The 13,107-nt window shown below is 36.5% G+C and overlaps 1 protein-coding gene across 1 annotated transcript in view; it reads left to right on the forward strand.

Moving 5' to 3' along the window:
- The window catches only part of KCNH8 (potassium channel, voltage gated eag related subfamily H, member 8), a 280,000-nt gene that overhangs the window by 138,360 nt on the left and 128,533 nt on the right, over positions 1–13,107 (forward strand). The gene's annotated exons all lie outside the window — the stretch shown is intronic.

Here is a 13,107-nt window from a genome sequence, read left to right on the forward strand (position 1 = left end):
CCAAGTGGTTTCTTGAGGTAGAATCTACTAGTATTTCTGTCAAAGACGCTGTGAAGATTGCTGAAAGGGTAACAAGGGGTTTAGAATATGACATAAACTTGCTTGATAAAGCAGCGGCAGGGTGGGGGAGGATTGACTCCAATTTTGAAAGAAGTTCTGTGGGTAAGATGCTATCAAAAAGCACCACGTGCTACAGAAAAATTGTGAAAGGAAGAATCAGTTGATGTGGCAAACTTCATTGTTGACTTATTTTAAGAAATAGCCGCTTCGGCAATCACCACCCTGATCAGTCAACAGCTATCAACACCCTTCACCAGCAAAAAGGTTAGGAGACGCTAAATGCTCAGATAATGCTTAGCATTTCTAGCAGTAAAATATTTTTTAATTTTTTAGACACAGTGCTATTGCACACTTAGACTATAGTAAGCGTAACTTTCATATGCACTGGGAAACCGAAAAATTCAAGTGAATCTCGTTATTGCTATATTCGCTTTATTTCATTGGTCACTAACTAAAGCTGCAATATCTCCAAGGTTTGCCCGTAGACGCAAAAATTCTAAACCAAAAAAGTATTTATCAATTTAACCCTCTCAACAACCCTGTGGTATAGGCAATACTATCATCAATGTTTTCAAAAGTTAGGTAACATGCCCATGGTTACAAAGCTAGGGAGTGTCAGTCAGGACTTGAACCCAAGCCTTGTTTAGCTTCAGTTTGATCTCCTATAATCACAGTTTAAAGGAATATATCCATAATATCATGTTGTGATGAAAATATAAATTGTGCAAATTTGTATCCATTATAAAAATGTTACCTGGTCATTGATAAAAATAATGGAAAAAAATAGGAAAGTATAGAAAATGAATAAGTAAATTCAGCATTTCTAGGATCATTTTGGGAAAAAAAAAATCTTTCAAACATCCATTAATCTATTTCCATCCATTCCTTTTTCTATGTCAATTTCAGTTTTTTAAGCAATGGATTTATCCTATATTAAACCTCACTTCTAGGAATTCTTATATAAAACTTCATTTCTTTTTGTTGAAATTAAAGACCATTTTATTATACTTGGATCCTTTAAGAAAGAAGAAAACTAACATTGAATAGCCTACTATCAATAAAATACTTTGACCCACCAATCATCCCATTAACTTTTCTTAGAAAAAGCACTTTAAAGGTTGAAAATGAGTAAGTATTGCTGTACTGTATATGCTTTAGGGCCATTAGAAAACCATCTAGTTTTTTTATTCTGAATAAACTGCATGTTCTTCTGCTTACTGCTTAGGTTCTCCTTATCCTCAGCCCTTTAATCATATTTGCCATTTTCCTTTAAGCCCTCTCAAAGTCCATCTTTGAGTCTAGACTGGTTCATACTAATTCGTATTATATCTCATCACTACTGAGTATAATGAAAGGATAGCTTTTAAATACGTGCATTTTATGTATTTTACCCCCATCAGGATGGCTGTTAAAAATAATTATGACACTCATTCAAGTTATAAGCCTATCATGATCCTTGAGATAATGGACATTATCCATACTTAGTCATTTATATCAATCTTGTAATTGCAAACCTGTAAGAACTCCTTTCATACTGATAGTTTCCCATCACTTACTTCCTTAAAAATATATCAAATTTCAAGATATATAATCCCTTTCTTACTCATTCTTCTGTCCTGGAATAATGCAATCAGAAGCTTTCATGATGAATATTTCTATTTATACAGTATGGCCTGCAAATAAAAATGTCAGAAGTTCTCAATGCAGGGTGAAGTCTACATCAAGACACTGAAAGATTAAATGCATATATTTCTAAAATAACACTAAAACGACAGTAAAGCCCAGCCAATATGGCTCAGTGAATCAGGCGGTCACGGTTCGAATCCCAGTCAGGGCACATGCCTGAGTTGCGGGTTGCAGGCTCCATCCCCAGTAGAGAATATGCAGAAGGCAGCCAATTGATGATTCTCTCAACCACTTCTCTCTCTCTCTCTTCCTCACTCCTTCCCTCCCTCCCTCCCCCTTCTCTCCCTTCCTTTCTGAAATCAATAAAAATATATTTAAAATTTAAAAAAAAACTTTAGTGGAAAAAGTTTTTGGAGGTTTAATTGTGTTCCATAAAGTCAGAAAGCACAAATTCATAGGTGTACTGTTCCTTTATTGCACTCATCTGCTCAGAAAAGAGTCACCAAACATCTAGGGACACCGATGAAAAAGAAAAATTCTTGCCTTTGCATAAGCCACTAATGGGGAGTGACACAAATAACTAAAATGCATTATTCTGTATAGTAAAGCAGAGCTGTAGAAAAGTGTTTTGAGCAAGTGATATGATTATTTCTGAGTAGGAATAGAAGAGAGTGGGAGAAGTGAGGGGAAGGCTCCTCAAAGGATATGACAGTTTCAGAAGGAAAATATTTGGATAGGATGGTATAACATAAACCAAAAATCAGATTCTTATAACAAGTGACTGGGACCACTGAGCATAATAGTTGATTCGGACACTATAGAAATCTGGCATCAAAGTCACTCTAGATAGAGATGGAATATGGTAGTTTGCTTTGACATGGGGCTCAATTTGTTAGTGGGTTAAGTGTCTCCCTTCACCAACTGTTTCTGTGTTTTTGGGGGGCCTTTATTGCTTTAAGTAGCTTTCTTGATCTATATTTAAGATCCTCCTGGGAGGAAGAATGAGAACTCTGTACCCAAGATATATTAAAATATGTGTAAGACAGGTCTATATCTTTGTTTTCTAGCTCCTAGCACAGTGCCGGCCATATGGAAAGCATGTCTTTAAAAAAACACACACACATTTTGGAATGCATGGATATTTTTGAACAATGAGCATACTGATTATCAAAGCATAACAGGATGAATTTTCTTTGTATTTATTTCTTACCGAAGTAAAATTCCACTGTTTCTCTACATAAATGACTATTCTATAACTACCTAATTGTATCACTGATTTGTTAGAAGATTTTGACTGCTTGTTAAAGAATAAAGCTTTCTTTAACATAAAGCAACTTACCAGAATAATTATCCATCCTGGTGAAGATTTCTTTCCTTCTAGAAAATGTTGCCAAATCCTATCCACGGATGGACATAAAATATCATGAAATGTGAATATAAAGAATGCGATTTTATATTTGTGTTATTTATAGGTTTTCATAACTTAGGAATCATAACAGCATTGCTTTTATGAAGTCTCTAAGGAGAGGCTATGAAAAAAGGGTTATCAGGTGTAGGGTAAGAAGCTTTTGAAATGAGAGCAATAATCCTTAGATCAACGCAAACATATTGGTAAAATAGCCTGCTGTTCTTGAGTTCAAAGGGGTCAGTTGTTAGAATCTGTTTCTTAATAGAGTAATTTTATGAATATGACATAAAAACCACACGGGGATGCCTTCAGATAAAATTGTTTCTAATAAATGGCTTAAATAAAACAGGAAATGTATCATTGTTTCACAGTAAAGGACCTATAATCCCAAACTGAGAAAAAAAGACTTTTTTAAAATTACCTTTTAGAAGGAACACAGACTTACCCATACCCAGAATTTTTGAAAAAATTCTAGCACTTGAGACCTTGTTATAATTTTCCTCTTCACTCCAGTCAAATTGGTTGGTCTACTGTGACTTTTGCTCTTTTGCATCATCACACTTTGGCATGGGCTGTTTCCACTCAGAATGCCATCTCCTTCCCCACTCTACACCACAATTACCCACTTCTCACTGTTAGTGCAGATCTACAATTTACCCCACCACTAATCCCTTTATAAGTGTTTGCTCCTGCCTTTGATGTTTTGTAATACTTATCATCTTTGCCTCTATTAGATATGAGAGGCAAATCCATGGCATAGATACATCTATAGCATAAAAAAGAATCTAATTACTTTATCTCTATACCCTCTATTTTTCCTTATTTTTTTTCTCTTTTCAGAACACAAGGACAACAGGGCTATGTGACTGGTTTGCTATTGAAGATTTCATACTATGAAATAGTGTACTATAATGGACTTAGAAATGGGAACCTTGGCAAGTTGTATAAACTTGGGTAGGCCTTTAATACTCTTTCAGGCTTGGCTTAAATTTTTTCATACATACTCTGAATTTATTAGATTATGTCACTTCTCCTTGGCATTGACCTTGTTTTAAAATAATGGAAACTGTGACTATATGACATGTTTTTGCACAATTAGTCACATCACAAAAATCTTCCTGATGTCATCAATAGCTAATCAGAGTTTCTAGTCATGTGATATTAGTAAATATTAGAGGCCCAATGCACGAAATTCATGCAAGGGGCTCGGCCCCCACTGCCACAGCTTCATCCAGAAGGTCTTCTGGAAGGACATCTGTTCTAATTAGCATATTATGCTTTTATTATTATATTCTAGATAAAGTCTAGATGGGATATATAATATAAATATGGCAATTATGAGTATTAGGATAATCAAAATCATTTCTCCTGGGTTTTATGCAATATTAAAAGTATCTCAAGGAGTTTGCTCCTTTACTGCTTTTATGGGCCATAAAATTGAAACTATGGAATAACTGAATAAGATGTTACATAGGTCCCTTTCAGCCCTCCCCCCCTCCTATGAAAAGACACAATGCCTTTGTCTGGGATAATCCTTGTTTAATACCTTGTGTATTCAAGATGGGACCTCTTTTCTCTTGTTCTGGATGCCTATGTTTTTGGAACTAGATGAGTTCTAGTGTCCAGGTTTTCCTGAAGGTACTTTTTCTCCAAAACTTCCCTTGGCTACTTGGCTTCATGAGGACATGCTGGCCTGTGAGCTGTTCTAGAAGTCCAGAATATGAGTTGCCTTTGATGGAGAACATGTAGGTAGTTAAAGCCTTTAACTACAGGTCATACTAAGTGGTGGGTGAGTTCTCCTGTTAAGACATGCCATCAAAAGGGGTTTGGGATTTATAGTTGTCTGAGGACAGCTTTTCTCTATTTTATAATTTTATCTGGGACAGGTCAGCTTGCTAAATTTGTGATTTAGTAAAAACGATCCTAGAACTTAAGGGTTCAAGTTCTGCCACTAGCTAGCAGTATGACCTTAGTCCAGGCATTTTGCCTGTCCTAATTGCAATTTCTCCAGCTGCAATATAAAATAATTATGCTAGATAATTTCTAAGGCTTCTTTTATTGCAAGGATCTTTAATTCCATAATCGTGCTACATGACAAGAAGGTTTACAGTATACTGGGTCACAATCTATGTAAAATTGAGAATTGAAGGCCCTATGTTCCAAATCTTCCATCTGAGCTCACCAAAGGAAGAGAATACTCAATGTGTTTACCAGCCAAAAAAAAAAAAAAAGTCCTGTTCTGGCCTAAGTTTTTGAAATTGAAGTGCACCCTCTTTTTCTGCTGCTGCCACAGATTCAATTGGAAAAACCTAGTAAATACGTTTTCTGTGGTTAAGTAAAAAAGAGCTTAAGGAGGGTCATGCATAACATTGTAGATTGTCATATGAAATTTCCAAAGGTCCCTGGGTAACTTAGGGTCCTATCTGAGGAGGAGAAAGACAAAAATAGACATTAGTATCCATGCTAAGTTAGTGATAATTTGCATTTCAATGCCAGTCCTTAAATGGTTTAATTCTTATAAACCCTACATTTTATGGAGTTTGATGTTACATAATGGTGAAATGAATAGAATTGGGAAGTATTTGAACTTCAAATGTACTTGCTGATGTGCCTTTTTTTTAAACCACCTATATTCATAAACCTAGGATCAATTATGTAAAGTTTAAGTTTTAAAAGTTTTCATAAAGCTGGGTCATTATACATTCTCCTTTTCCAGCAAGTTAACTCTCAAATAAGAATATATTTGGGAGAATGGTTAGTTCAGATTTTCATTCTCAGTTGCTCTTTCTCATTTGATCTAGATCAGGGAGCAGCAAACTTTTTCCGTAAAAGATCTGATAGTAAATATTTTAGGCTTTGTGGGCCATATAGTCTTTATCAAACTTAATTCTCCCCCTATAACAGAAAAGTAGTCATAGCCAATATGTAAACAAATGGATGCAGCTGTGTTCCAATAAAACTTTATTTACAAAAACAGATGACTGGTTGGTGGGCCAAAGTTTGCAGATTCCTGATCTACCTAATTAACAAGTGATTCCTTCCTCAACCCGTTCCAATACTAGATGATTTTATACTGAAAATAGCATTAGAATGGGGGATCTGTATACCTGGCTCTTATTTATGGCTCTTCTAATTACTAGACATGATTCCCTGGAAAGTCTCATTGGCATGGGTCATTATATTTAGTACTTAACGTGTTAACAAAGAGCTAATCAGATTGTTGTTGTGTTTTATGTCTTTAGTAGTCCTTTAATTATCAGGTCATAGAAAATTTCATAACCTTAAGAAATGTAAGTTAGGTTAGGACTCAAATCAATAGGACCATGCTTCTGGTCTAGAGGAGGGAGAGGAAAGAAAAGAGTTTCTTCGTAGCGTGGTCTGGAAGTGCTCATGGTCTAGAATCATAACATACATGGCACAGAATTATGCACTGTTAAAACAGGGGAGTGAGGTGTCAACCCCATAAATAATAAAGAAAATGTTGGCTTAATTTCTGATTTAAGAAGTTAAGATGGGGAGAGTCAGATCTATGCAAGGAGGTTCAAGGACATCCTAGAGTCAAATGGGCAGAGTAGTAGGAACCCAGCAAACTGGTGGATTCAACCACGATAATGAGAAATGGAAATCTTGCACTCTCTGTGATGGTTCTATAGACCCTTGTCAGCTTCTTTCTTATCCAAGACTTTCCTTTAATGAACTGAGGGATTTTTCCCGCTCTTGTCTCATAAAAGCACCTAGGCAATTGCTGGCACCTAACAAGCTCATGGTAAATAGAGGCAGAACCATAAAATGTTGATGTACAGAGATCATTTGGAAATCTATTTTGGAGAGTAAAAAAGAATATGTGTTAATAATCTATTGGTAGTTTGCCACTACATTAACCCATCTGGAATGCTTTAGTATGCCCCAAAAATTGTTTTCTTGTACACTTGAAAAATATGTCCCCTGACCTACATGAACTATATTTACAATCTTAATTTAATTAGGAAATCATAGCATCAAAGCTAGAGACCCCAGGACCTTTTATCTTAGATTTTACTGATATTACAGAGTCATCACTTGGACTCAAGTGAATGAGATGCTATCATTTTTCAATTAAGAAAAAATAAGAATATCTTATAGTTTACCATTATGTATATGCGAATTTCTACAAAACAAAATCTCTAATGTTGTCAGAAGCCCAGATCATTATCTGGTGAGTTGATGAGCATGACTGGAGAAACAAGTTCCAGTTGAGAGTTGACTGTTCCTGAATTAAATATTTAATGTCATAATGCCTGACCCCAAGATTTAAAACAAATTAAATCATTTATTGATTTTATACTCATCTGACTTCCATGTAAGTCTATTTCCTTATTTTGAAAAAAAAACTAATTTTTTTTTAGTAGTTCATCTTTTGTGTATGATTGGTTGCATCATTTTATGATTGAATTATATGAAAAAGTCAAAGTTCTTATAAAATTAGCATATAAGTGGTTTTATCAAACTTGACATTATTGACATTTTGGGGTCTGATAATTCTTTGTTATGGAGGGATGTTCGGTGTATTGGAGGATTTTAACAGCAGCCCTGGTCTCTACCCACTAGAAGATGCCAGAAACACCCACATCCCAGTTTTGACAACCCAAAATGTTTCTAGACATTGGTGACATGTCCCCTGGTTGAGCGGCATTGGTATAAAACAACCGAGCCATTACCCTATAACATATAGCATTAAAGAATAAAATAGGGATTATATTAATATGTTTCAGTAGTAGTTGAATTTGGTGTTGAGGTGAATAAATTTGTGTTATTCAGTATTTGTGAGTGGTGTATTATTATGCAAAACTTCTTAAGGAAGCCCATTACTTAGACATAAAACAGCCTTCTACAAAGGGCTCTCTGTCCCTCCACCCCTGCATATATATCGTGTTATCAATATCATGCTGTGGTTGTAATAAGAGGATTGTATTAGAAGACTCCGTCCTTCGGTGGGAGTTTGTGTGCAGAGTAGCCTTGATGGAGTTAGATCTCAGAATAGAAAGTGAATTGGACGTTATATCGGGATGTCCGTGAACTAGCTGGATCACCTTCAAACCTCCCAGCACACCTTTTGTCTGGATAAATCAGACTCCTTACTTTTCCTTAAGGTCAAGAAATCTGAATTATTTTTCTTTGTCTCCCCAGCTAGTGGCTGGCACAAGATAAATACATGCTTTAAAATTGGATGAATAGGTTGAATCTATTTGTTGATCTTGTAGACAAAGAGTTCACATTATGTTTTCAACAACTGTTCTTCCTTTTTCTCCGTTATCCTTACACTTTCATTCCTGGTATTTCTTACTGGCCTGCATTCTTCACAGAAATCCTATTCTATTCCTTCACTGGCTCAAAGGATGGCCAAGACTTTGTTGCTTTGACTTCTATATACCTGAGAAGAACCCAGAACAACAACAGCAACAAAAAACAACAGTAAGGAATTTTAATGTAGGACATTGGGAAATACCAGTGAGAAAAAAATATTGAATCATTTCAGCACCCACCATCAACGTGATAAATTTGTTACTGCTACAAATTATTAAGGCAAGCCTTTTTATTTTTATTTTTTTACTTTTGATTGATTTCTCCATTAGAATTCCTATAAACTTGTTTCTCATCTTAAGTAATTTTCAATGTACTCTGTAACTCTTAAATATAGACCAATTTCCTATAGAACTTAATTATTTTTGAAAATCACTTACCAACACCTTTTTTGAAGTTGGCAGTCCTTAAGAAAAAGGTGTCCATAAATTTTGAGAAAGTAAATGATAAAGGCAAAGAGCAAAGGCTTTGGAATTGGGTATTAATTGTCTTGCTGCCTCTTGTATTCTACAAGGATGTAAGCAAGTTATTTAAAACTTTTGAGGTTTAGTATCATCTTTAAAGTCGGACAATGTCTACAGATGTCATGAGAATTAGAGAAAAATAATGCTCTAGGATGATATTTGCAAAAAATAGATGGTTGTAAGTCAATCATTAGCACAAAAATGATTATGATTGGTGGTGATTGTGGCGGTGATGGTAGTGGTATTCATTAGAAATGGACATGGCGTCTCTCTGGGAGCTTTCTTACACTCTTTTCTGGGTCAGGCTTAAATAAAATCTTCCCCTCCGTCCTGTGCCATATGATGGTACTCTGTAGGCTATCACTTAATCCTTGCTAAGCAGCTAAGTATCCCTTCCATAGTATTTGTATCTTCATAGAGGTGTTCTTTAATGTCAGGTATAGGCTCAAGGATCTGAATGAAGATGGAGACTAAGGTGACACTACCTTTATTGTTCTATCTTTTCCTGATGACTTGTTTTCTCCACTCCAGGACCCCAAAACCAAGTGTATCAGTTAGCTTTTGCTGCATAACCAATTTCCCCCAAACTTGTAAACAACGATAGTTTATTATTTCTCATGATTCTTTGAGTAGGCTATGTGGGTACTTCTATTCCAAATGGTGTTGACTGGAATCACTCAGGTAGATGCCATCTGCTTGAAACTCAGCTGGACTGGAACATCTTAAAAAACTTTACATATCCGGTGCCTTAATGGGGAGGATGGAATGACTGGGAGTTGTATAGCTTTCTCTCCCTCTCTCTCCATCTTTCTCTCTATCTCTCTATCTTTGTCCCTGTCTCTATCCCTATCATTTCTATCCCTGGCTCTAGCCCTAGCTCTAACTATCTATGTCATTATTCACTAGTTGAGCCCTTGTTACTTTGCATAGAGGATGGATCCAAAGAGGGCAAATATGGAAACTGCGTAAGTCCAGAAGTCACACACTCTTTCCTGCCGTATTCTTTTAGTTAAAGAAAGCCACAGGACCAGCCCTAATCCAAGGGAAGAGAAAACAAACTCTTGAAGAGAGATGTGTATGAATAAGAATGTGAAAATTAGTTGGTGGCCACATTTGCAGACAGTCTGCCACTCTTTGGAAATAATTCCATTCCACCCCACGTTTTACCTCCTCTTCCTCCTGCATCCCTTTCTATATTTCTCCTGTCGGGATTAGTGAAAGCCACGGTTTCTCAGTTTACAAGGTGTCAGTGGTTATCATTATTCTCATTAATGCAGTATAATTACTAGAAAGTACATGGGTGTAGAGACAGAGACCTACCAATAGATGCCGCGTCTACTAATTCCTAGTTGTATGACACTATGCATGGCACATCAGCTCTTTCACCTCAGGCTTCTCATCTACCAAGTAGAGTGGATACAACTTACCTTATAGGGTTAATATGAGGTTTATGTTACTACTAGAGGCCTGGTGCACTGGGAGGAGGGGGGCATCCCTCAGCCTCACCTGCCCCCTCTCACAGTCCAGGAGCCCTCAGGGGATATCCTCTGCAGGAGGCAACTGGGCTGATCATGGGAAGGCACCGCCCCCATCACCCTGCTGTTGCTGCCACTGCTGGCCAGCAGGCAGGCCCTTGCTTCTTAGCGCTGTCCCTGCCCCCCCTCACCCACTTGTTGGTTGGGGATGATCTGGGGCCAGGCCAGCTGGGAAGGGGGTGTGGGAGGTTGAGGCACAGCAGGTCCAGCCTCTACAGAAGTGTGGCACCGGGACCAGGAGGGGAGGCGGTCCCTCCCCCTCCACTCCCATTCCCACTCAGCTCCCCAGCCAGGGCCCTGCCTCGCACAGCAGGTCCAGCCTCTACAGAAGTGTGGCACCGGGACCAGGAGGGGAGGCGGTGCCTCCGTCTCCACTCCCATTCCCACTCAGCTCCACAGCAACCGCCCTGCCTCCACTCGCGCTCCCTTGGAGGAGCCTCTCCTGTGCTGCTGCTGGCCCTAGGCCTTCGCAGCCGCTGTGGCTTTGTCCGAATAGACGTCTGCTCTAATTAGCATATTATCCTTTTATTAGTATAGAGAATTTACCCACAGTGATTAACTGAAACTTAATAGATGCTCAATAAATGCTAATTCCTCTACTACTTCTTTCTACCTCTTTCTCCCAGTTTTTCTTTTACCTTTTTTCTGGAAGAGAAATTAAAACACACACACACACACCTTCTAAACACTTCTTACAATAATCAAACACATTTGTCCTAAGCCTTGTAATAATTTCCAAGAAATGCTTCAAGATTTAGAGAGCATTTTGATAACTACTCTTCTCTGACACTGATTGCGTTATTCTTTCTGGAATTTGCCATGTAATTTCTACCCTGAAGTCTTGGTTCACATTTTCCTCTTGCCTAGTAATCCATCTTCTTTGCCTGCTCCTAGATCCACATGAAATCTTTTTTCTTTTAAAAGCATTGTCTAATGTTTCTGGTACCTAATATTTACAACTTTGTGTTTTCATTTATATTATGACCCTAAACTCCTTTTCTATCAGTTTTATGCTTCATAGTGATTTTAGGGATCTTTTAAACCTTCCAGCCAACCCCCGTCAACTACCCACTCTAAATTTCACACACTATAACTAGAACTAAACCACTGGCAACTTTTGAGTAACAGCATGTTGACTTGAATTCTTCCACAGAACACACAAGAAGCATTACAACCTTGTTTTTAAGGCCACACATCCATGAAAGATTCTGGAAATTGCATTACTCAATGTCTTGATAAGTCCTGTGGGGAAAAACATATATAAATAGAAACTAATAACAATAATCAGGCAATTTTTGAGAGAACAAAATTGAAGTAAACACATTAGCTTGCTTGATTCATGCATTAATTTGTGTAATTTGAATTTCCATAAAATCTCCTAACCAATAAGTGACTAAGCATTAAAAACATAATAAATTGTGAATGAGAATCTGTTTTTATCATATTATATACTTGTTATATATGGAATATACAGGGACTATATTCTTTTATATGTGTTGCTGGATAATTTTTAAATTTATGTCCTTGATAAATATTGTCAGGACTATGTCCTAAGAGTAAATAGCTAGATCACAGTTCTTATCAATTCATTAGCATTTTTTATGACTAAACACCATTTCTTTGGTCTTTCTGCCTCTAAAATTCTCCTTCAGTACAAACTTCATTCTAAATCTAAAAGCAAAAGTCATCTTCCCTTCCTAGACTAATCTAATGTTTTTCAGGGTTAAAATTAAATTACTTAGCTCAATTCCCAGTAAACTTAACCAAAAGTTTTCTCCCAGTCTGTTTTCTACTTAACTGGCAATACTCAACTGAAAGAAATTTAGTAAAAAGCAGAAATGCATGGTCCTACGGCAGATTGGTGTGTTATTTCTGATTTGTGTAGATGCAACTCTCTCAGTGAATTGTTGGTGCTCATTAAAAGATAATTACCCCAGCGTTGGTCCAGTTATTTGAATTTATCACCGAAAGATACTTTCATGATTTCAAAGGATTCAAAGAATAATTCATCAAAGTATTTCCATTTCTATGATATTTTCTGAAAATGTATTTCCACCAATATTGTTAAGTAGCATAGACTTTTTTAAAAAAGGAAATGTTTACGCTTCCATTTAACTTTCCTCCTCTGTTAATTGTTTCATGGGTTTTTTTTCTGATTTTAATACCTTCATATTTTAATTTTTAAATGTAGGGAGTGGCCATTTCTAAGATTCAAATGGCTAGTGGTTTACTACCTACATAGATTTATAACCACGAACTTTGATATCTTTCAGTATGTATTCATTTTTAAAGGAGGTTATAATAAAACCCCATGCATCCATTATGTAGCTGAAAATTCATCAAGATTTAAAAGTGAATAAATACAAATTTGCTCTTATAAATATCAAAGCAAATCTTAAGAGTCATTTTGTAAGTTGATATATTAAGTTAAACAAAGGAATTTTATTGCTCCTTAAGCTATTCAAACTAAACTTTATCTTCACTCCTAGAATTTATTATAATTGTTAATACTTTTATTTTTTAACTTTATTTTTATTGTTGACACTATTACAGATGTCTCCATTCCTCCCCAACTTTTGCCCACCTCCTCCCAATCCCTCCCCCCCACCCTTCCCTCTGGCTATCAATCACCACACTGTTGTCTGTATTAATACTTTTAAAATTCCTGGGTTAT

This window comes from Myotis brandtii, unplaced genomic scaffold (assembly GCF_000412655.1).
Source record: "Myotis brandtii unplaced genomic scaffold, ASM41265v1 scaffold18, whole genome shotgun sequence".
NCBI classification, from domain to species: Eukaryota; Metazoa; Chordata; class Mammalia; order Chiroptera; family Vespertilionidae; genus Myotis; species Myotis brandtii.